The sequence below is a fragment of the Schistocerca serialis genome, chromosome 8 (genome assembly GCF_023864345.2).
Source record: "Schistocerca serialis cubense isolate TAMUIC-IGC-003099 chromosome 8, iqSchSeri2.2, whole genome shotgun sequence".
Classification (NCBI taxonomy): Eukaryota; Metazoa; Arthropoda; class Insecta; order Orthoptera; family Acrididae; genus Schistocerca; species Schistocerca serialis.
Window position 1 is genome coordinate 53,455,088 of NC_064645.1, and position 26,557 is coordinate 53,481,644.

Below are 26,557 nucleotides of genomic sequence, written 5' to 3' on the forward strand. Positions count from 1 at the left end.
ACACAATGTGAACAGTCCTGATTTGCTTGTAGGTTAATCAAAACTCAACTTTTGTGTCGAGGGTCGGTGAGCCACGGTTCTCGCAGCAATGGGAACAGCGCCACACACTCCGACACCGCGTAGAGACCGCCAGCGGGCCCCGGCCAAACTGCGCTCCGCCGAGAACTCCTCACTGCTCCACGCCAACCGACCGACTCCTCAGAGCCAGTACGCCGACAACATTTGAAATAACTTGTCAGTCAAAATCACACAAACTACACACAGTTTGACGAACACTTGCACGAAGAACCAGACCATGCTAACGGCAGTGACTGTACAACAACAGGGACGAATCACGAGTCGGCACACACAGCCAACCCACACGCGATCGCCGGCAGAATACACGTCGTCCGGCAAGGCGACCGACCGACGACCAACCGCAGTCGTCGCCGCTCCAACCACGTGCGTCGGCAACCGTAGGGCGACTCGTGGCGGTCCGGACCTCACTGCTGGCGCGCCCCGACTGAACTTGTGCCGCGTGTCAACTCCAACAACGCCAGGTCCGAACTAACTGCTGGCACGTTGCAACTCACTTTCCAGATTCCAACCCCCTTCCAACCACACGACAACCGGGAAGTAATAGCAGTCCATCAAAGATAATACGGCGGAGCATATATCGATAAGCGCTGCTGCTGCCGCTCACGGGCAGGCAAGGCAGCAACTCAGTAACACCAGTAACTGAACCAACAAAACGAGGTGGTAGTACAGTGAAAACAGACTGTAAGAAGAGAGAGATGGCCCGAACACGAGCCACTCACGGCTCATCGAGTATGTACAACTTTCATTGCCTCTGTTTAATGCGGAATAAAATAGGTTTTTACCTACAATCCGAAATCTAGTTACCACAGTTGACGATTTCCTGAGTAAAATTTCGTCGCGCGTTTGAGGAAACTAAATCGCTACTTGTGTTCCAATTCCGATAGCTCGTGTAACCCAAAGCTTTCTTTTTTTAAATAATTCTTTATTCACAAAACTTTATAATTATACAATCTTAACCCACTTCCTTACGTGATTAATGGGTCGTAAACTTTATACAAACATTGATTGCAGCTAATTACAATATTACTAAGTGAGCTACAGCCAGAACTAAATTAACAATGGCAACTGATTTATTATTAATATTTTCTTTAGAGAACCTATCTGTAACTAATCTCTACTGCCTGCAGCGTCACAGGTGTGTCAGCAGTGGAGCCTTGCTCATCGAGCTAATCCCGGTGAGCGTGCCCCTGACACTGGGCAAGCCACAATATTTCTTGCCACGTCTTTTGCACGGGATACAGACTACCGCTGCCTTGCAATCTTTTCGGGTGTGACCGTCTTCACGACACTTGGAGCACGCCGACCCCCTGGTGTAGTGCCTCAGAATGTGGTCCAAGTCACCACAGTTGTGGCAACGACGTCGTCGTCGTCGGCTGATACTCGTATCCGAGTTTTCATTTCTCTTCCTTTGTCACGGTTCAGGCGTGGAAGTGTCGTTGATGGCTTAGCAATCCAATCCCAGCGTGGAACAGGCGGCCACAGACATTACAGCTGATGGAAGGTGGAGGACGTGACTGAGCCTGGAGGAGTTTACGTCTCCGGCGTTTATCATTCTCCATTCTCCGACGTTCCAGCTCAAAGTTTTGAAGAGAATTTGAGGTAACTGAGCGCCAGCGACTTCGATCTTCTGCTATTGTGGACCAGTTACTCGGATCGATGTTCAAGTTTTTGAGATTTTTCTTGTAGTGATCCTTATAACGTTTGAGAGGGGCACCTCGTGGGCTTTTACTTGTGCTCACTTCGCTGTACAGCATTTGGCGTGGAAGTGTGTCATTTTTCATCCGCTGGACATGTCCGACCCATCTGAGTTGATGCCCAATAATAAGAGCTTCCATGCTATACATTTTTGCTTTCTCAAGAACAGCCGTGTTGGATATGAAGTCATCCAATTTCAGGTTCATGATATATCTTAGCTTCTGTTGGTTGAAGCGTTCTAGTTTCTTCAGGTCAAAGCAATATAACGTCCAGGTTTCGCAACCATATAGCAGGGTGGAAATGACTAAAGCTTTCTACACTATCAGTTTGGTGTACAGTGTTAGGTCTTTATTCAGGAAGACACGCTTTGTAAGACGTCCAAATGCTACACGGGCAGTACGTAATCTATTCTCCACATCTTTTCCAGATGAGCAGTTAGATGACAGTATGCTTCCTAGGTAGAGGAAATGGTCCACTTGTTCCAAGGGTGTATCATAAATCGATATGCTGAAATCAGGAACGGAGGAGCCAGGAGTTGGCTGCGCCATCACCTTTGTCTTTGGAATATTGATGGAGAGACCAAATCGTTCGTACGCCCTGCTGAAGGAATCAACTGACAGCTGCAACTCTGCAGGTGAATGAGCTGGAGAAGCATTGTCATCGGCATACTGCAGCTCTCTCACACTAGTGGTACTGGTGAACCTTTTTGAACGAGGTACCACGAGATAATCCCTAGCGTTGACCGCTTAAAAACCTACGTATAATCTGCCCATTGTCATAACTTTTCTCTACATTGGTGCCGTAACCTCGGCAACGTGTTGTACAACATAATGGTTCCGAGGCCCCGTTTTGAATCTCAGCTTGAAACAATTTTTAAACTCCCCATCATTCATGTCCTCAAAGTCCTGTTCCCTTATTGTTTCATATAGTTTCGTCATTACCGTAGGAACATCATATAGAATGATTAGGGAGTTTCTTTTTCTAGGTGGTTCACACTTGACTACCGAATTCAACTTTTAATTGTTTAACAATTTTTCCTTGTCCTCCTCGGTGGCAACGTCTACAATCACCGAGTTTCTACTTGGTTTAACCCTATTGATTTTAATCTTATCTTTTACATGATCGATACTGGTTGTCAGAAGTTCTTGTATCTTTTTAACGCTCGTGTCTTGGCCAGGCAGGGTCCTAAGGAAGAGCGCCGTGTCTGGCCGCTTGGTAACCTTTGCAATTGTATCCTTCGTGGTTTGTGGCTTGATTGGCGCTTGCGCAACCACTCCCGCCCAGGTCTTAGATGGTTGCCTCCTCAGTCTGTCATTTTCGTTTTCCCGTTCCTCGACGCGGCCTTCAAGTTTGGCATTGACAATAGCCCATGCAGCCAACTCATTTTTAATGATGAACCTGCCTCGGCGGCCACGCCCCGGCGCCTTGCGCGACGTGAGCCCATCGCTCGCTCGAGTCCTCCCTGCTGCCAGCGATGTTCCCAAGTTCCTTCCGACGCTCGTTTTGTTCACGTTTTGATCTGCTCTCCTGCGGTTGCTTCTGTTCGTAGTTTTCTGGCGTACGCAACAGGCGTTTATTATTTGCGTCGAAGGTCGCTTTGTCGCTAGCATTGAATGCTTGTTGCTCTGTTTCTAAGGCAAAGTAGCCACTTATCGCATGATCTTGAACCGGTGTAATGCCCGCCTCGAGGCACGCTCTGCTGTCTCGCAGTCCGTCGATTCCTCCCTTTCACGCGTTTTAGGAAACTAAGTCGCTAGTTGTGTTGCAATTCCGATAGCTCCTGTAACTCGAAGTACTACAATACTGAAAAAGTGAAAAGAAAAACCTCTCTCTCTCTGTTTGAATGGTCAGCGAAACAAAGAAATAACTCAAAACAGATGCCATACAGCATCTTATTTCTGTAATTGTGTTCATGAGACCATATACTGGGTGATGAAAAAGTCAGTATAAATTTGAAAACTTAATAAACCACGGAATAATGTAGATAGAGAGGTACAAATTGACACACATGCTTGGAATGACATGGGGTTTTATTAGAACTAAAAAAATACAAAAGTTCAAAATGTCCTACAGATGGCGCTTCATCTGTTCAGAATAGCAATAATTAGCATAACAATGTAACACAAAGCAAAGATCATGTTCTTTACATGAAATGCTCAATATGTCCACCATCACTCCTCAACAATAGCTGTAGTCGAGGAATAATGTTTTCAACAGCACTGTAAAGCATGTCCGGAGTTATGGTGAGGCATTGGCGTCGGATGTTGTCTTTCAGCATCCCTAGAGATGTCGGTCGATCACGATACACTTGCGACTTCGGGTAACCCCAAAGCCAATAATCGCACGGACTGAGGTCTGGGGACCTGGGAGGCCAAGCATGACGAAAGTGGCGGCTGAGCACACGATCATCACCAAACGGCGCGCGCAAGAGATATTTCACGCGTCTAGCAATATGGCGCTCCTCCCCATATTGGGGTGGAGCGCCATCCTGCATAAACATCGTACGTTCCAGCAGGTGTTTATCAGCCAGGCTGGGGAGTATGCGATTCTCTAAAATATCGGCGTATCTCTCAAGTCACGGTAGCAGTTACAAAAGCAGAATCACGCATTTCCTCGAAGAAAAAAGAACCGATAACGGTAGATGTGGTAAATCAAACCCATACCGAGACTTTCTCGTCGTGCAATGGAGTTTCCACGACAGTTCTAGGATTTTCGGTAGCCCAAATTCTGCCGTTGTGGGCGTTGACAGACCCTCCGAGCGTGAAATGAGCTGCGTCGGTCCACAACACGTTACTCAACCAATCGTCATCTTCCGCCATCTTTTGAAACGCCCACACCGCAAATACCCTCCGCTTCACTAAATCGCCAGGTAACAGTTCACGATGCGGATGGGTTTTGTACGGATAGCATCGGAGGGTACGCCTCAGTGCCAACCATAGTGTATGGAATGCCGGTGCGACGTGGGAATGCGCGAGCGCTGACTTCCCCGTGCATAGACGAACCCGCTACAGTCTCCGTTTCTTCCTGAACTGTCTCAGCAGCATTACGCCTTGTGCTCGATCGGCCACTATGGGGTCTATCGTCTAAACAAGCCGTGGCTTCCAACTTCGAAATCATTCTCGCCACAGCTGCATTTGTCAACGGACCTTTACCCGTTCGAATCCCCTTCCTATGGCGATAGGATCGTAACGCTGAACTAGCGCATTCCCCATTATGATAATACAGCTTCACTAAAAGCGCCTTTTCAGTAACGTCAACATGCTGCGACTGCTGGAGCATCTGATTCTCTCTCTCATTACAGCTCCTTTTATACACGATTGTCGTGCGCTGTCACTGACCTTTTGCTGTCCAGCGCCATCTGTATGGTGTAATTAGCGTATATAACGAGCCGCTGAGAGGCGTACACGGTAATGACGCCCTATAGCAACCCAGATGCGTTCCATAGGAGTTACGGCAGGCGAATTTGGTCACCGAGACATGAACGTGAGTTCGCTATAATGCTTCTCAAACCACTCTAGGACGGTTCTGGCTCCGAGCCATGGAGAATTAAGCTGGTGAAAGATGACATCGCTGTCGGGGAAGACATCAGGCATCAAGGGATGCAGACCATTCGCAGCTGTCAGCGTCTCTTCGAGTACTAGGACAGGTTCCAAGTAAGCGTAGGAGAATGTCTCTGATGGAATAATACAGCTGCCACCAGCCTGCGTCCGTGGCGCATTGCACGTTTCGAGACGCCGTTCACCTCGATGACAGCGTTTGTGCAGACTTAGTGCAGCAAAAATGTGTTCCACCCAAAGAGCCAAAACGTTTCCATTGGTTGACGGTCAGATCTCGATGGTCCCATTCCCACTGCAATGTGAACATGTGAACACGTAGGGGTGGTGTGGTGCAGAGCTCAATGTTCAACAACGTGTGGTGAGCGGTGTGCTCCGAAATACTTGTGCCTGCACTAGACTTCTGCCCCTTCGGCAGAGATGCCACAGATCACCACCTAGCCTACTCAACAGAGAAGACAAGCCTCCGAACGTCACGTTAGGTGAAGAGTCGTGGACGACCAACCATTTAACAAAAAATGGTTCAAATGGCTCTAAGCACTATGGGACTTAACATCTGAGGTCATCAGTCCCATGGAACTTAGAACTACTTAAAACTTACCTAACCTAAGGACATCACACACATCCATGCCCGAGGCAGGATTCGAACATGCGACCGTAGCAGCAGCGCGGTTCCGGACTGAAGTGCTTGGAACCGCTCGGTCACAGTGGCCGGCCAACCATTTAACACCTAGTGGTAGTTCGACAGTCGTTCTTCCTCTTTCCGTAGATGCTCACGAGTGTAGCACTTGAACATTTGGCCAGCTTTGCCGATTTCAGAATATTAGTTCACAGGCTATGCGTAATAAAAATCTGCCGTTTGTCAAAGTCGCTTATCTCAATGAATTTCCCCATTTGCAGCATATATCTTTCATAGGGTGATGCCCCCTCAGAGGCTGCTCCGATTACATAATTTTGTTACTGCGTCACGTGCCCGCGACGCCATCACGCGGCATCCACAGTGATTACCTCATATACGTTCACCGTTTCTACATCTACATCTACATCCATACTCCGCAAACCACCTGACGGTGTGTGGCGGAGAGTACTTTGAGTACCTCTATCGGTTCTCCCATCCCATCTATTTCAGTTGTTCGTGGAAAGAAGGATTGCCGGTATGCTTCTGTGTGGGCTCTAACCCTATCTCATACGGATCCCACACTGGTGAGCAATATTCAAGCAGTGGGCGATCAAGTGTACTGTAACCTACTTCCTTTGTTTTCGGATTGCATTTCCTTAGGATTCTTCCAATGAATCTCAGTCTGGCATCTGCTTTACCGACGATCAACTTTATATGATCATTCCATTTTAAATCACTCCTAATGCGTACTCCCAGATAATTTATGGAATTAACTGCTTCCAGTTGCTGACCTGCTATGTTGTAGCTAAATGATAAGGGATCTTTCTTTCTATGTATTCGCAGCACGTTGCACTTCTCTACATTGAGATTGAATTGCCATTCCCTGCATCATGCGTCAATTCGCTGCAGATCCTCCTGCATTTCAGTACAATTTTCCATTGTTACAACCTCTCGATATGCCACAGCATCATCCGCAAAAAGCCTCAGTGAACTTCCGATGTTATCCACAAGGTCATTTATGTATATTGTGAGTAGCAACGGTCCTACGACACTTCCCTGCGGCACCCCTGATATCACTCTTACTTCGGAAGACTTCTCTCCATTGAGAATGACATGTTGCGTTCTGTTATCTAGGATCCCTTCAATCAAATCACACAGTTGGTCTGACAGTCCATACGCTCTTACTTTGTTCAATTCATACTATTTGTCCAACTTCGAAGCTGTTCAGTCGAAATGCCGTTTACATGACCAGAATACAATTCTTGTTCATGAATGTCATACATTTTACACAATATTAATATTCTAATTTACTATCATCGTCTTACCGACATTGCTCTTACCAATGTCCCAAATGTTTGCATACGCAGTTTCCATATGCTCAAATGTATGTGAATCCCTAAGGGAACAAACTGCTGAGCTTATCGGTTCCTAGACTTACACACTACTTACACTAACTTATCTTAACTTATGCTAAGAACAACGCACACACCCATGCCCGAGGGAGGACTCGAACCTGCGGCGGTAGGGGCCACGCAATCCCTGACAAGGCGCCTCTAACCGCGCGGCCACTCCGCGTGGCGCAGTTTCCACAGAATTGTTCTGAATCATGGCGTGGGAAGCCAAGTATAACGTAGGGCTACTTGTTTTCAATAACTGTCTATCCTTGCTGAGTCGCGTACTGTAATGTAGTTGCACTTGGATAATTGTTGATTCTGGCAAGGGCGTCTTAGGCTAACGCACTTGTTATTACTTATGCTGTCTTCTGTGGCAAATACTACAAACCATATCGTTACTTCATCTTGGAATTGACGACGCAAATATAATACGCTTACAACTACCTTCATTATATTTCACTTTGACAACGAATGTATAACATTCTTGCTGCTACCTTTGTAAGATGTCATGGTCTTCTGACCTTCATTGTTTAAATATTCCGCCCTCGCAATCATATTCCGCACATCAAGACGCTTCATTCGAAGCCAAACCCTATAAGATAAAGTCAGTGTTGTATGAATTCATGTAAAAGATATGCAGATAACAAATAACTGTACCATGGTTGAAATACTCGAGGCTGGTGTACACAAACACATTCCAGACGCGACGGTCACAGGAGCTTTTAGTTTGGGAGAGAAACCGCACAACGGGATGCTGGTCCCTTTAGAGGACGACCCAGCCTATGTCAGCCGGTGGCCGCCCGTGGAGCGGACAGCGTTCACCCGAGGGAAAGGAAGAACGACCCCGTGTTCGGCTTAAAAGCAAATTCCGCTACATTGTGTAGGAGCGGCCAGCCTATGCATTCTTTATACATAGCACGCAGTTTCAGAGATTTTCACAGGGAGACAGCAAACGCCAAAAGCCGGCACTACAGATTTCTGGATTGGTCGCCTTAAACGAAACGTTATTCTCCCGTTTTAGAAGAGCAATGCTGATTGGCAGGCGATATTTATGACGCCTTGAGCTGAAGGAGTAATGGAAGAGCCTGAAAGATATACCCCTTCATGTCTGGCATGGAGAGGGGCCGTTCTGTTGTCACTCTTGGAGCGAGGAACAAGTCTCTCCCGAGTACTTCACTGGGAGAGCATCTCTGTCGAGAGCGAATCGAAGGGCGACTCTGTATTGAGTCCTTGCGGTTAAGCATTGTTCACTGTGTTGGCTGACACACTTATTGTGCGGTGTGAATGGACAGAGTTGTAGATAAACTCCTGCGAGCGAATTTTTGAGTGGCAACATGGTGGACTGGTTATCTGACCGATGTACCACACCAATAGTTAGACTAGGGGTGAATAGGAATCCTTGACTTAATCGAGTCGTAGGGAGAGTTTGATTGGCGAAGGTAAATCCAGATAGAACGAGAGTTATCTTATTTGTCAGCAGCGAGTGGCGCAGACAGCAGTCATCGCAGCTTACGGTATTGTGCGCTACAGTTCTTGCGAGCCCCATATTTCCTCCACAACAGTACACTTCACTGCATTTCACACGCGACAGCCTCGACCGTACCTAGCAACATTCTAAAGGATAATTACTGAAGTTGAGTAGGCGCGCCTCTCAGCCATTCTGCCAAGCCAACAACCATCTTAAACTTTTGATAGAAATGTCATTAGCGAATCCTGTCGTTGAGAGGTAACTTCACATTCCGAAAAGAACCAGGATATAACTTGTTCAATTGATAACTAAAAGTGCCATTGTGATTTCTCAGAATATTTGCAAAATAAATAATACCTTTCGTTAGTTTCATGTTTTTCTTACACTAACTAGCACTACTCCAGTACCCAAGTATCCCATTAGTTACGTAAGAAATTTTGTGAATTTTTGTGTCATTTCCTTACAGCTGACGACTCCAGAAGCTATTTATTGCTGAAAGTTTTTCAGGAGCCACAGGGTAAAGGGTACAACTCAGATTAATCTGTTGCACAGAATAACAGAATCTCAGACCAACCCCACGCTCACATCTTTATTATATTTCACTTTGAACTATCTATCTGCTTCTTCTAATTCCCCCTGTCTGAGAACTATTAATGTCTTATCGCAACAGAAATTTTATAATTGTTTGTATCATTTAATCTGCCTGTGCTTAATATGAAATCTGACAGCAATTCAGCACTGACTTTAACGGCAAATGAAAGTTACTTACAGTGCCTGCGCCAGGCAGACAACTAAGGTATAATCAGACAATTGTGGAGCATTGTCTTCTTCGTCTGGAGAAGTCTGTGGCAATACCTGTAATGTTATTACTTTGTCTTTTTGTTACTGTGTGATAACTTAGCGTTGTGATCGCTTTCGTCGTTTCTATCTGTACGAAAATTAGTTAGCAGTGGACTAGCTTGAAAAATAAAAAAGTAATTATAGTGAATTTCTTTTATTACTATAATTCAGAATTCACTGTAGTTGTAACACACACTGTAACCAGACACCGTTTTACCTCGCTAGATCATTTTCGGTGACTTAATCAAAATAAAATTGGTCACACATCAGTTCCTTCTTACAATCTACGTATAGCAGTCTGCATGGGACAGTTCGGCTTATCTGATATGTTCCAAAACGCCACGCATAAAAACAGAATTTTCTGGTGCACATACCTACATACCTCCGGTTCTACTGGCCATAAAAAAGTGTTGTGTTGGCAGAAGAGCCAACACCGTGTTACTAGTGGAGGCCGAAATGCACGCGTTTTAGCTCACGCAGACTGGCGTAAGGAGGGAAGCACTATACTGACTTGAGGTCTGGAACATGACAAGGAATTAGAATTCAGAAAGCGGACGTAATTAGTTTGATACTTAACTTTAATCCATTAATGATGAACGTCGATCTTAACGGTACATGATTCACCATATTATCTGTTCAGAATACATTCATAGTAACTGAATATGGCGCCTTGCTAGGTCGTAGCAAATGACGTAGCTGAAGGCTATGCTAAACTGTCGTCTCTGCAAATGAGAGCGTATGTAGGCAGTGAACCATCGCTGGCAAAGTCAGCTGTACAACTGGGGCGAGTGCTAGTGAGTCTCTCTAGACTAGACCTGCCGTGTGGCGGCGCTCTGTCTGCAATCACTGACAGGGCGACACGCGGGTCCGACGTATACTAACGGACCGCGGCCGATTTAAAGGCTACCACCTAGCAAGTGTGGTGTCTGGCGCTGACACCACAAAAAGTAAGGTAAAATGTTTTGGATAGTCCTTGAGCTAGGGACTATTTTTACGGAGCTATCTAACATGGTGTTACCCGTACGCCGATTAGCTAGCGACTATCTGGAGCTGCTCTACTCTGTGCCCACCTCAATACATTCGCGCGGGAGCAGCTTAATTCTGATTGGCTGTTGATGTGAACGACCAATCAGAATGTTCCTTCCATATTATTCTCGCTGCAAAACTTGCCTTATACAATCATTAATATGATACTAATTAATGTCAATATGCTTCAAGTGGCTCTGAGCACTATGGGACTTAACATCGCAGGTCATCAGTCCCCTAGAACTTAGAGCTACTTGAACCTAACTAACCTAAGGAAAAAAATGGTTCAAATGGGTCTGAGCACTATGGGACTCAACTGCTGAGGTCATTAGGCCCCTAGAACTTAGAACTAGTTAAACCTAACTAACCTAAGGACATCACAAACATCCATGCCCGAGGCAGGATTCGAACCTGCGACCGTAGCGGTCTTGCGGTTCCAGACTGCAGCGCCTTTAACCGCACGGCCACTTCGGCCGGCAGCTAACCTAAGGACATCACACACATCCATGCCCGAGGCAGGATTCGATCCTGCGACCGTAGCAGTCCCGCGGTTCCGGACTGAAGTGCCTAGAACCGCTCGACCAACGGGGCCTGCAATTAATGTCATTAAAACTTCAGTTTATAGTATGCTGTTTAATCAAAATAAACGAAGTGCAAAATATTCACCAAATTGATAAATAACTTTCATTCTGGCTGCTTTTATACAAAAGCAAGCTCACACCGACATCTGAATCGTGCTTGTACCATAACTTTCCCACAGTTCATTTGTACAAGATCTTACATAAAATGATATATTAAGTTTTAACGCATGTCCCACATACACTCTCTCAGTCAATCTCATGCACTCACACAGCAAAATTATAAGCAAATAATAATTTTGAGTGATTTTTGTACTACGTAATACAAGTAACTAAAGTTTTGAAAAGAAAATTCTAATTAATTGATTCCATGCGCCGATAAATTGGTAATGGCTTCAAATGATAATGCAAGTAAATTTGTTATTGTTCCTAACTGGAATTTAAAACATACGCGTCGGTTTTAGGACTTTTAGGTAATTTTCATTATCTCCAGAACTGTTGTTGTTGTTGTGGTCTTCAGTCCAGAGACTGGTTTGATGCGGCTCTCTATGCTACTCTATCCCGTGCAAGCTTCTTCATCTCCCAGTGCGTACTGCAACCTACATCCTTCTGAATATCCTTAGTGAATTCATCTCTTGGTCTACCTCTACGATTTTTACCTTCCACGCAGCCCTCCAATGCTAAATTAGTGATCCCTTGATGCCTCAGAACATGTCTTACCAACCGATCCCTTCTTCTAGTCAACTTGCGCCACAAATTTCTCTTCTCCCCAATTCTGTTCAATATCTCGTCATTAGTTATGTGATCTACCCATTTAACGTTCAGCATTCTTCTGTAGCACCACATTTCAAATGCTTCTACTCTCATCGTGTCTAAACTATGTATCGTCAACGTTTCACTTCCATACATGGCTACACTCCATACAATTACATTCAGAAACGACTTCCTGACACTTAAATCTATACTCGATGTTAACAAATTTCTATTCCTCAGAAACGCTTTCCTTGCCATTGCCAGTCTACATTTTATACCCTCTCTACTTCGACCATCATCAGTTATTTTGCCCCCCAGACAGCAAAACTCATTTACTAGTTTAAGCGTCTCATTTCCTAATCTAATTCCCGCAGCATCACCCGATTTAATTCGATTACATTCCATTATCCTCGTTCTGATTTTGCTGATGTTCCTCCTTTCAAGATACTGTCCATTCCGTTCAGCTGCTCTTACAGGTCCTTTGCTGTCTCTGACAAAACTACAATGTCATCGGCGAATCTCAGAGTTTTTATTTCTTCTCCATGGACTTCAATTCCTACTCCGAATTTTTCTTTTATTTCCTTTACTGCTTGTCCAATCTACAGATTAAATATCATCGGTGATTGGCTACAATCCTGTCTCACTCCCTTCCCAACCACTGCTTCCCTTTCATGTCCCTCGACTGACTCTTATAACTGCCATCTGGTTTCTGTACAAATTGTAAATAGCCTTTCGCTCCATGTATTTTACTCCTGCCACCTTCAAATTTTGAAATAGAGTATTCCAGTCAACATTTTCAAAAGCCTTCTCCAAGTCTACAAATGCCAAAACGTAGGTTTGCCGTTCTTAATTTATCTTATAAGATAAGTAGTAGGGTCAGTATTGCCTCTCGCATTCCGACATTTCTACGGAATCCAAACTGATCTTCCCCGAGGTCGGCTTTTACCAGTTTTTCCATTCGTCTGTAAAGAATTCGTGTTTTGCAGCCGTGACTTATTAAACTGCTAGTTCGGTAATTTTCACATCTGTCAACACCTGCTTTCTTTCGGATTGGAATGATTATATTCTCCTTGAAGTTTGAGGGTCTTTCGCCTGTCTCATGCATGTTTCTCACCAGATGGTAGAGTTTTGTCTGGGCTGGCTCTCCCAAGGCTATCAGTAATTCTAATGGAATGTTGTCTACTCCCGGGGCCTTGTTTCGAATTAGGTTTTTCAGTGCTCTGTCAAAATCTTCACGCAGTATCATATCTCCCATTTCATCTTCATTTACGTCCTCTTCCATTTCCATTATATTGTCTCAAGTACATCGCCCTTGTATACACCCTCCATATACTCCATCTACCTTTCTGCTTTCCCTTCTTTGCATAGAACTGGGTTTCCATCTGAGCTCTTGATATTCATACAGTGGTTCTCTTTTCTCCAAAGGTCTCTTTAATTTTCCTGTAGGCAGTATCTGTCTTACCCCTAGTGATGTATGCCTCTACATCCTTACATTTATCCTCTAGTCATCCCGGCTTAGCCATGTTGCATTTCCTGTCGATCTCATTTTTGACACGTTTGTATTCATTTTTGCCTGCTTCATTTACTGCAGTTTTATATTTTCTCCTTTCATCAGTTAAATTCAAAATTTCTTCTGTTACCCAAAGATTTCTACTAGCCCTCGTCTTTTTACTTACTTGATCCTCTGGTGCCTTCACTATTTCATCTCTCAAAGCTACCCATTCTTCTTCTACTGTATTTATTTCCCCCATTCTTGTCAATCGTTCCCTAATGCTCTCCCTGAAACTCTCTACGACGTCCGGCTCTGTCGGTTTATCCAGGTCCCATCTCCATAAGTTCCCACCTTTTGCAGTTTCTTAGTTTTAATCTACAGTTCATAGCCAATAAATTATGGTCAGTGTCCACATCTGCCCCTGGAAATGTCTTACAATTTAAAGCTTGGTTCCTAAATCTCTGTTTTATCATTATATAATCTATCTGAAATCTTCCAGCATCTCCAGCCCTCTTCCATGAATACAACCTTCTTTCGTGATTCTTGAACCAAGTGTTAGCTGTGATTAAGTTATGCTCTGTACAAAATTCTACCAGGCGGCTTCCTCTTTCATTCCTTACCCCCATTCAATATTCACCTACTACGCTTCCTTCTCTTCCTTATGCTACTATCAAATTCCAGTCACCCATGACTACTAAATTTTCGTCTCCCTTCACTATCTGAATAGTTTCTTTTATCTCATCATTCATTTCATCAATCTTTTCGTCATCTGCGGAGCTAGTTGCCATATAAACTTGTACTACTGTGGTAGGCGTGGGCTTCGTGTCTATCTTGGCCACAATAATGCGTTCACTAGCTGTGTGTAGTAGCTTACCCGCACTCCTATTTTTTTATTTATTATTAAACCTACTCCTGCATTACTCCTATTTGATTTTGTATTTACAATCCTCTATTCACCTGACCAGAAGTCTTGTTCCTCCTGCCACCGAACTTCACTAATTCGCAGTATATCTAACTTTAACCTATCCATTTCCCTTTTTAAATTTTCTAATTTACCTGCCCGATTGAGGGATCTGACATTCCACATTCCGATCCGTAGAACGCGAGTTTTGTTTCTCCTGATAACGACGTCCTCCTGAGTAGTCCCCGCCCCGAGATCCAAATGGGGGACTATTTTACCTCCGGAATATTTTACCCAAGAGGACGCCATCATCATTTAACGATACAGTAGAGCTGCATGCCCTCGGGAAAAGTTACGGCTGTAGTTTCCCCTTGCTTTCAGCCGTTCACAGTACCAGCACAGCAAGGTCGTTTTCGTTAACATTACAAGGACAGATTAGTCAATCATCCACACTATTGTCCCTGCAACTACTGAAAAGGCTGCCACCCGTCTTCAGGAACCACACGTTTGTCTGGCCTCTCAACAGATACCCCTCCGTTGTGGTTGCACCGACGGTACGGCTGTACGGCTATCTGTATCGCTGAGGCACGCAAGCCTTCCCACCAACGGCAAGGTCCATGGTTCCAGAACTGTCATAAATAAAAATCTGACATTTTTACATCATCATTCCAGTAATATCAAAAGGCTGTGTAAAAAATTTGAACAAAATAGAATAATTGCTAATATAGATTATTTAGATTCGTAGAGGGTATGAATTTTCGTACCGACTGAACTCTACGCAGTTCTCACGGCAGCAAAAAAAAACAAAAAAAAAAAAAAAAACGCAACTTGCCGTCCTTGAGCCACCGTACCTAACGGCTGCATGCCTTACTGCAACGCTACGTTACAAACCTATGACGGCTGCTCAATTTGTGTTCTAAATCATTTATATAGATAAGGAACAGCATAGGGCCTATAACACTACATTGCGGAACGCCAGAAATCATTTCTGTTGTGCTCGATGACTTTCCATCAAGTACTAGGAACTGTGGCCTCTCTCACAGGACATCACTAATCCAGTCATATATCTGAGACGATATTCCATGAGCACGCAATTGCACTATAAGCCGCTCGAGTTGTTCAGCGTCAAAAGCCTTATGGAAACCTAGAAACATGGAATCAGCACCCAACTCTTCGTGTGAGTAAAGAGCTAGCTGTGTTTCACATGAATGATGGTTCAAATGGCTCTGAGCACTATGGGACTTAACTACTGTGGTCATAAGTCCCCTAGAACTTAGAACTACTTAAACCTAACTAACCTAAGGACATCACACACATCCATGCCCCATGAATGATGTTTTGTAAATCCGTGTTGTCTGTGTGTCAATGGACTGTTCTCTTTGAGGTAATTCATAATGTTCGAACACAATATATGTTCCAAACTACTGCTGCATATTGACGTTAATGATATGAGCCAGTAATTTAGTGTGTTATTCCTACTGCCTTTCTTGAATATTGGTGTAACCTGCACAACTTTCCAGCCTTTGGATACGGATCTTTCGCCGAGCAAATGGTTGTATATGTTTGTATGTTTGGAGTTATTGGACCAGCATACTCTGAAAGGAACCTAGTTGGTATACAGTCTGGACCAGAAGACTTCCTTCTATTAAATGGTTTAAATTGCTTCACTACTCCGAGGATATCTACTTCTAAGTTACTCATGCTGGAAGCTGCTCTTGATTCTAATTTTGGAATATTTACTTCGTCTTCTTTGGTGAAGGAATTTCGGTAGGGTATATTTAGTAACTCTGCTTTAGTAGCACTGTCATCGATAGTATTTCCATTGATATGGCGCAGAAAAGGCATTGATTTTGTCTTGAATAATTACGTACGACGAGAATCCCTTTGGATTTTCTGCCAAGTTTCGAGACAAATTTTGGTTGTGGAAACTACTCGTATTATAAACATCTCGCATTGAAGCCCGAACTAAATTTCGATCTTGTGTAAAAGATCGCCAGTCTTGGAGATTTTGCATTCATTTCAATTTCGCATGCTTTTTTTGTTGTTTCTGCGAAAGTGTTATGACCCATTTCGTGTACCAAGGGGAATCAGCTCTGTTACTTGTTAAATTATTTAGCATAAATCTCTCAGTTGCTTTCGATACTATTTCTTTGAATTCAAACCACATCTGGTCTACAATTGCCGGTACATTTTTAATTTGGAAGGAGTGGAGAGTGTCTATTATGAGGGTGTCAAAGGAATTTTGATCTGCTTTTTGGAATAGGTATATTTTTTGTTTATTATTGGACGATTTGGGAGTTCTAATATTTAGTCTCGCTAAGACAACCATGTGTTCACTAAATGCTGTATCCGTTTTCATGTCCGTTATTAACTAAGGATAATTTGTTATTAAGAGGTCAAATGTGTTTTCACAACCGTTTACTATGTGAGTGGTTTCATTAACTAACTGCTCGAAATAATTTTTAAAGAATGCGTTTCGCACAATTCCTAATGATGTTTTATCGATAACGCCGGATATAATCATTTATTTTTGCTAACGTATCGCGAGCAAATTGAAGTCACCACCGACTGTAATTGTATGAGTTGGCTAGTGTTTGAAATTAGACTTAAGTTTTCTTTGAGGCTTTCAGGACCCATATCGTCTGAGTTGGGAGGTCGGTAAAAGGATTAAATTATTATTTTATCCTAATTGCCAAGAATGACCTCTACCCGTACTAACTCACAGGGACTATCAGTTTCGCTGCAAGATAAACTACTTCTAACAGCAACAAACACGCCACCGCCAACTGTGTTTAGCCTACCCTTTCTGAACACTGTTAGAGGCTTCGCAAAAATTTCTGTTGAACTTACCTCCGGCGTTAGCCAGCTTTCAGTGTCTACTGTGATTTGAGCATCTGTGGTTTCTCTTAGCGCTTGGAGCTCTGGTACCGTCCCAGTCCAGCTATGACAATTTATAACTATTATGTCGATGGTTAGGCAAAGGCCTTGCCGCAGTGGATACATCGGATCCCGTCATATCACCGAAGTTAAGCGCTGTCGGGCGTGGCCGGCACTTGGACGGGTGACCATCTAGGCTGCTATGGGCTGTTGCCATTTTTCGTGGTGCCAATTGAGGAGCTGCTCGACCGAATGGTAGCGGCTCCGGTCAAAGAAAACCATCATAACGACCGGGAGAGTGGTGTGCTGACCACACGCCCCTCCTATCTGCATCCTCATCTGAGGATGACACGGCGGTCGGATGGTCCTGATGAGCCACTTGTGACCTGAAAACGTAATGCATGGATGTCGATGGTTTCTGTATCTACGTTCTTCCTGTGTTCTGGCTGCACCCTTTGAGAGTGAGGATCTTTTTGTGTTTTCCCGAGACCCTCTAACGAAAAAATGCGCCCGGTCCTCGCCACACAGCCCCTGCAACATGTGCAGTCGCCTGTTACGTGTAGTGGACTCTTGACCTATTTAGCGGAACCCGAAACCCAACCACCATAGCTATATCAATGGAGCAAATGATGTCGACAACGGTGTCTTGATGGGACGTATGAGCACTATTACTTCATCCTCGGAAGAACCAGCTAAAAATGTTGACTGTATTTTCTCGTCGCTAGCGGACCAAAACGTAGCCGAGGTTTCCAAGACGGTTATGCATAACTAATGGCTGAAATTTTAACGATATATTCCTCAGATCCAGATCTTTAACAGCTCTGAAAAATTTTATGATAACTTTATCCGTTTCCAAGATACAGTGGTTCGAAATTAACTTACTTCTACACGTAAAATCCGGCATGAGGCGAAATTTAAACAATAAATAATCGTATCAAACTGCTCAAATTCTATTTGTGTACTCTCTAGCCATTTATCTAGAAGAGACATCTCCCAGTTTTCGAAAATCTTTATCCGTTATTGAGAAACAACCCAAAACCTTCCTTTTTGGGTTGCAAAACCCTTCCTCTGATTCCCAAACGGCTATGCACAGAAAACAGCAGTAATTTTTACGATGTATTGCTAAGATCACGATCTCGAACAGTCTTGAAAATTTTCTACGTATCATTCTTCGTTTCCAAGATACAGGTGTTCAAAGTTATCTTAATTGTATCTGTGAAATACGCGCATAAAATCTGATGTCAGGCGAACAAGTATTTTGTAAGTGATGGAGGACGGAGAAATATGCTGTAAAGTGTCTCCGTTATCATCTGGGGATCCCATGTTATAGTAGTGAAACACATGCATAATATTTTTGCACGCTAAATCTGGTCTGAGGTGTAAAATTAGTTTGCCTAATTTCAGTTTCACATAAGTAAACTATCTAAATTTTACTGACCAACAAATTTCTTTTCATATGAAGTATGCACCTTATTGCAGCAAGGAAAAGAATAGAATTGTGCTAGCGTTAAGCTGTCGCCAGTACACCAGTCAGCGAAGATGAAGCGCGAAGATCGATTAGTAGGCGCTGGATCAAGCACACCTATCACGACAGAGGCCAGAGACCAAATGACAAGCAGTACGCCGCCAACGCCCTCTCGACAGCCGCCGCTGCTGACCGGAGGGCCTCAGTGACTGATTCATCCAGTTGGCAGAGCGGGTGTAGTTCATCAAAGGCGACGACAGTACATAGCGTCCAGATTAGTGACTACATAAGAACCAGCAGTGAGCTTAAATTTTGTAATAGCAAGATTACCAATATTGTCTGCAGGAGGACTATTACTGAGGAGCTTGTACCACAACACATGTACTCTACTCACGTGAAGTACATGGCCATGTAAACAAAGAAACGTATTAACCCATGTGTGGATTTTTGCCGAAGAAAGACGATGCCGGCTACCCATAACAACATCCTCTCCCTTGCTTCTTTGCGGTACAAGACTCTACAGTGGCAACGGTGATGCTACAGTGGCAACTAGGATACTAAACTGGCGAACGAGAGTAATTCAGCGACGATTGAAGATAATCAACTTGGACGAAGAGTTTCCATGCTTCTTTTGTGTTTTAGCTCGCAGGGGTGATAGTGTTCAACTGTTTCTATTTGCTGATTTGTTGTTGTGCTCTTGCATGTATTCCAGGAGGGGAACCGCAGAACTAATCAAATTTCTGTTTTCAGGGGCTTTGCTTACTTGTTGATATAACGTATATGTGTCAACCATGAATTCCCCGTCCCCTCCACCCCCTGCCCCCGCGCCTCAGCCGCTGACAGCCAATGTGATGCATTTAACACAAGCTTTTCAGTTTCAGAACCAACAAATTGGTACCCCACTGACGACAGTACAACAAGTACTGGCTGCAGAAGCTGCGTCGGCTGCACAACCACAAACAGCCAACCAACCAGTACAACAAGTGACGCCATCCAGTATGACTCGCTCTGGTAGTTTCAGGAAACAGAAGAGGAGTGGATTGAATACCTGACTCAGTTCCAAGGGTTGGGTTGTTTTGAGGGAAGAGACCAAATTGCGAGGTCATCGGTCTCATCGGATTAGGGAAGGACGGGGTGGGAAGTCGGCCGTGCCCTTTCAAAGGAACCATCCCGGCATTTGCCTGGAGCGATTTAGGGAAATCACGGAAAACCTAAATCAGGATGGCCGTCAGTTCCAAAGACATTGTCAAGTTCATCATGTTCAATGTACGGTACCCTGAAGTTACAACACTTCCTTTCAATTGCGGGGTCCCAATGTTAAGGTTCATACAAAACTATTCCCAATCGTTTCTCCCGACGAACTCAGCTATGACCAAGTAATCGCAACATTAACTGAATACTATGACCAGCGAGTCCAAGTAGCTGCAGGTAGATATCAGTTCTTTCGCTTTTAGAAATAGCCGTAACAGCCGTACCGATAGTGGTACACAAAAGTAACGGGCTTGACTAGGAAGTGTAAATTTAAGTGTAGTTGTGGAAACTTTTACAGTGGTTTAATGATACGGGATACAATAACATTCAGTGTCCCAGATAGTAGAATACGGGAACAGAACTTAAAGTACTCTGATCCATCACTTCCCCAAGTATTCCAAATCTTAGAGCAATATGATTAGGGTGCCATAGCGGCCGATAAGTCTGACCAAGACCCGACTTGTCGGTTCGAGTCGCCCCTTACTCGCGACCGCCCCAAGCAGCCACAACGACGAGCGCCTACACGGCCGCGCGGACAGCCACGTAGGCAGCTAAACAGGTCTGTGAATTTAATGAAGTCTTGCCGTACATGTTCCGGTCATAAAAGACAGGATTGCCCATCACGTAACGCAACGTGTTTCACGCGTAGAAAAAAAGGCGAAGTCCAAGCAGTTTCTTTGCAACGGCACAAAAACGCCAATTTTGCCCGCTCCCAGAAAGAACAGGTTCGTGCACATGTAGTGAACGCCGTGTTTTCAAAACCTACAACAGGTTCTGACAAAAGTAAGATTAAGGTTGCGCCTCCTTGTCTCCATAGCGCTGTGCAACGACGTTCTAACAAAAAAATTGTTACGTTACGAATTGCTGGCCTTCGTGTGAACATCTAGTGATACACAGCTGCCTCCGTAACTTTGCTTTACCCTCCGGTGGGCGCATGGGAGTACTCCGTGCTACCACGTTGATGTGTATGTGATAAATTATAGTAAAGATGTTTGAATCATGCTCAAGAGCCAAATATATAATTCAGTTCGATATCGCGATTTGTTTCTAATGATTTTATCTACGTTACATCGAAAACAGGGCTGCTACATGAGCGAAAGAGCCGATTTTCTGCAGGCAGCACTCCGTGCTGCACGCGGCCGCTCGTGCGAGTTTCACAGGCGCACCCACAGGAAGGTCAATTGTGCCACGTGCGAAAAGTTAGGCTCACCGCGCTTTTCTAAATTTAACAGCCACCTCACTGGTTACAACGAACAGGGAATCCCAGTGCATTGACAGTGTAGTTTGCCTGCCACTAACAAATCTCACACTAGGACAGTGAATTTTACTGTGTTGAAATCAAGAGATAGTGAGAACATTTTTGGTTTACATGCCTTATATGTGTTTATAATTAGCATCTACGACAATGTACTTTCACTGTCTGCTTTTCACCCAAAATACAATGCTTAAAGAATTTCTTGAACTATTTTCAGAAGGAATGGGAAAAGCTAATAACTTTTTAGCGTATGTTACATTGAAAGACAATGCACAGCCTAAGTTTCTCCGGGCCCACCCCATTCCAATTGCTTTAAGAGAAAAGGTAGTAATGAACTGAAAGAATTGCTTCCATTCAAGTTAGTCAGTGGGAAAGTCCTCTCGTTCTGTTGCCTAAGCCTTCTGGTCGCATTCGCGTTTGTGTTGACGTCAAGTCACAGGCAGTAGTCGACACTTACCCCTTACCTCGCCCTGAGGAGTTCAAGGACAGAATTGGTGCACGACGTTACTTTTCTAAGATAGATTTGTGGGAAGCCAACTTGCAAATTCCATTGGATGAAGAATCTCAGATGTATTTATCACATGTGATAAGCAGTCAAGGTTCGCACCGCCTCCAATCTCATTTGTTTGCAAACCGTGACCTGCCTGTTCCTCCCAATGTGTCTGAACTGCAGTCAGTACCGGGCAAGATGACGTACAACACTCGGTTCATACCGAATGCCGCTCAGATCGCGGCTCCATTGCATCGCTTGCGTCGCAGAAATTTACTTTTTGTGTAGACAAAAGACTGCCAAGACGCATTTCGCATTTCAGAAACTCTAAAATGCCTTGCTCAGTGATAGATGTTTAGTATACTTTGATCCTGCCAAGCCAGAGTAGTTTTGCAAGTCTACGCTTCTTCCTACGGAATCACCGGTGTGCTTTCGCACAGAATTTGTGCAAAAGACAGATGTTAGCTTTTCATTCAAAGTTGCTAACGTAAACTCAGTGCAATTATTCTCAAATAGAAAAAGAGGCCCTCGCTATTGTGTATGGTGTGACAAAATTCCATCACTATTTGTATGGTCGCATGTTGTTTGAAGTGACAGAACGCAAGCCTTTGCAGTCATTGTTTCATCCATCAAAGCCGGTTCCTACACGCATTGCTCAAAAATTGCAGCGGTGGGCTTTGTTGCTTTCGCAGTGTTAGTATGAAATTGTGTACAGAACTACAGCAAGGCATAGCGCTGCAGACTCCATATCTCGCCTTCCGATTTCACCCGACGCTGATTTTGATGCATGTGCCATATCTTGTCGCCAAATCTATTCGCAGTACTCTGAACTGCTGGCATCTTTCCCTTGCACTACAGAAAAATTGCACAGGCCACGGAAGCGGATCCGGACTTTAAGATTTTGTTGCATTACATTCGCACGTCTTGGCGTCGTTCAATGAACAGTATCCACAACTCAGTTGAGCGCCGATATTCTGCAAGTCGGCATAACCCTTCAGTTGAACAGGTGTGATTCTAGTTGAAAATGACAGCGGACAATCTCGCGTGATTATTCGCAAAGTGTTGCAAATGATGTGTTGCGATTGCTCTACCAAGGACGTTCGGGAACTGTTCGCACTTAACAGTTAGGGCTATGGCGGTGTACTTGGCAGTGCATGGACGTCCACACTGAACATATGACGTCATAGTGTTGCGCATGCTCGGAGGACCAATCCACTCCGCCACACACATTCTCAGCTTGGCCTCAAACTCAGTCCCCATGGCAACGAGTGCACATTGACTTTGCAGGACCATTTTCGAACACTCATTGGCTCACAGTGGAAAACTTTTATCAAGTTCCCATTTGCAGTGCCTATGGCTTCTACTACATGACGTAGCACCATTGAACTGTCGTCCTCCTTATTTTGCATAGATTCGCCAGAAGTGCTTGTGCCATAGAACGGACCACAGTTCACATCACGTGATTATGAACAGTGTTGTGAACGCAACGGCGTTCGTTATCTAGCAAGTGCTTCATTTCACCCCCAGTCCAACGGAGAAGCAGAATGCTTCATACGCACTTTTAAACAACAGATGGCCAAGCTTCGCACAACCCACACACAGGAACAGGCGCTGCAACTCTTTGTGGCCTCATATCGCATCCACCCAAGAGACGGACCATCATTGGTGGAACTTCTCCATGGCCGTCGCCATCGGACGCTGTTACACCCGACGCAGCATCGGGGGCCGTCAACGGTCCGCAAGTATGGCATTGCGCCAAGCGATCTTGTTCTTTTCAGGGTTTATGGCAACCGTGGGCACTGGAAAAGAGGCGTGATCAAGGAATGTATTGGCTCTTTTAGGTACTTGATTGCAGGTCCCGATGCTTTGCAGCGCCGCAACCAGAACCCAATTTCTGTGGGTCATTTGCTCCGAGACTCTGCCCCAGATTCACGGCTTCACCGGACCACGCAGCCTTCACGGCCGCCTGCTGGTACCACAGGAGGAGCCGGTAGGCGATGCGCCCTCCCCCCGCCGGCCCCGCTCGACAACCCGATGCACGTGGGCCTGTCGTCGCCCCCGCGTCGCCGTCGCCGTCATCTCCCCAGGCCACACCCTCCGGCCAGCACGTGCACCCTGCCAGTTTGCTTGAGGATGTTCTACACTACTGGCCATTGAAATTGCTACACCAGGAAGATGACGTTCTACAGACGCGAAATTTAACCGACAGGAAGAAGATGCTGTGATGTGCAAATGATTACCTTTTCAGACCATTCACACAAGGTTGGAGCCGGTGGCGACACCTACAACGTGCTGACATCAGGAAAGTTTGCAACCGATTTCTCATACACAAAAAAGCAGTTGACCGGCGTTGCCTGGTGAAACGTTGTTGTGATGCCTCGTGTAAGGAGGGGAAATGCGTACCATCACGTTTCTGACTTTGATAAAGGTCGGATTGTAGCCTGTCGCGATTGTGGTTTATCATATCGCGATATTGCTGCTCGAGTTGGTCGAGATCCAATGACTGTTATCAGAATATGGAATCGGTGGGTTCAGGACGGTAATACGGAAAGCCGTGCTGGATCCCAACGGCCTCGTATCACTAGCAGTCGAGATGACAGGCATCTTATCCGCACGGCTGTAACTGATCGTGCAGTCACGTCTCGATCCCTGAGTCAACAGATGGAGACATTTGCAGGACAACAACCATCTGCACGAACAGTTCGACGACGTTTGCAGCAGCATGGACTATCAGCTCGGGGACCATGGCTGCGGTTACCCTTGACACTGCATCACCGACAGGAGCGCCTGCGATGGTATACTCAATGACAAACCTGGATGCACGAATGGCAAAACGTCATTTTTCGGGATGAATCCAGGTTCTGTTTACAGCATCATGATGGTCGCATCCGTGTTTGACGACATCGCGGTGAACGCACATTGGAAGCGTGTATTCGTCATCGCCATAGTGGCGTATCGCCGGGCGTGATGGTATGGGGTGGCATTGGTTACACGTCTCGGTCACCTCTTGTTCGCATTGACGGCACTTTGAACAGTGGACGTTACATTTGGATGTGGCTCTACCCTTCATTCGATCCCTGCGAGACCCTACATTTCAGCAGGATAATGCACGACCGCATGTTGCAGGTCCTGCACGGACGTTTCTGGATACAGAAAATGTTCGACTGCTGCCCTATCCAGCACATTCTGCAGATCTCTCACCAATTGAAAACGTCTGGTCAATGGTAGCCGAGCAACTGATTCGTCACAATACGCCAGTCACTACTCTTGATGAACTGTGGTATCGTGTTGAAGCTGCATGGGCAGCTCTGCCTGTACACGCCATCCAAGCTCTGTTTGACTTAATGCCCAGGTGTATCAAGGCCGTTATTACTGCCAGAGGTGTATTCGTCCAATGAATGGCCGTTCATCATCTGCATTTCTTCTAGGTGTAGCAATTTTAATGGCCAGTAGTGTAGTTACCTCGCAAGCCAGATGGCGTGGTATGGTTAGAGGTAAGTCCAGCATCCTCCCTCACTCCGATTGTCGTTCACGCCCTCCCTACATGACAACAGTGTGGCTTGTGGGAGGAATGTGCTGGCCTAAGCTGTCGCCAACACACTGGTCTGCAGAAATGAAGCGAAGATGGATTATTAGTAGGCGTTGCATCAAGTGCACCTATGACGAGAGAGGCCAAAGACACATCAACAAGCAACGTGCCGCCAACGTTCTCAGCATGTACTTAGGCCGCTGCTGCTGACTGGAGTGCCTTACTAACTCATTCATCCAGTTTGCAGAGCAAGTGTAATTCATCACAGGCTACAACAGTACATAGCGGCCAAATCAGTGACTATAGCGCCACCAGCAGTGAGATTAAAGTTTGTAATAGCAAGGTTACCGATACTGCCTGCAAGAGGACTATTACTTATGAGCTTGTACCAAAACACATGGACTCTATTCAAGTGAAGCAAGAGTTCATGTATATAAAGAACTGCAATAATCCACGAATGCCTTTGTGTTGAAGAAAGTGGATACTGGCCACCCATAACAACATCCTCTCCCTTGCTTCCTTGCGGACTCTACAGAAACCAGCATAAAAATACTCCTGTCGGAGCACGAAAAATGTGAATATGTTCTTGTTTATTTACAACACTCTGACTGAAAAGTTGGGTACCAGGTGACTGATTCTGGATCCTTAGCACCTTCAAATTTTTCTCAAAAATTTTGGCACACAGTCACATTCGTGCTTTTTATGCTGAGTGACAGGACAGTGGCAGTGGCAAAGAGACAGAAAAGTAATAAGCACTGGTAGATAGTAGACAGTGGTTCTGTTATAGAAAGAGTGAAGAAGGCAATGACAGTGCGGCAGGACGGGAGGGACACTGTGACAGTGTAATGTAATTGATAGTGACATAACAGTGCTAGGAAAAAGAGTGAAGGAGATAGTGCCAGTGGGAGAGGATTGAAGAGAAAGAGAAAGTGGAAGTGGGTGAGAGGCAGTAATAGTGAGAGACAGGGCAAATGACTATGACAACGAGGAAGAGAAGAGAGAGAGATAGTGACAGTGTGACAGTGAGAACAGACACCAGCAGTAGGGAGGAAGGGATGGGATACTAGCAGAAAGAGGGAGCAAGAGGGAGACAGTGGCAGTGAGGGGAAACGGTAGTAGCAGGACATAACAAAGTGGGCTGTGGGTGTGATACAGGAGACAGTGACAAACACAAAGTGAAATGTCAGTGAGCTGGACTGAATGAATGAGTGAGAGTGGGCAATTGGGAGTAGACAGGTCGAGTGACTTGCAACGATGAAGTAGTGGGTGTGAGTGAGATATAGTTAGGAGAA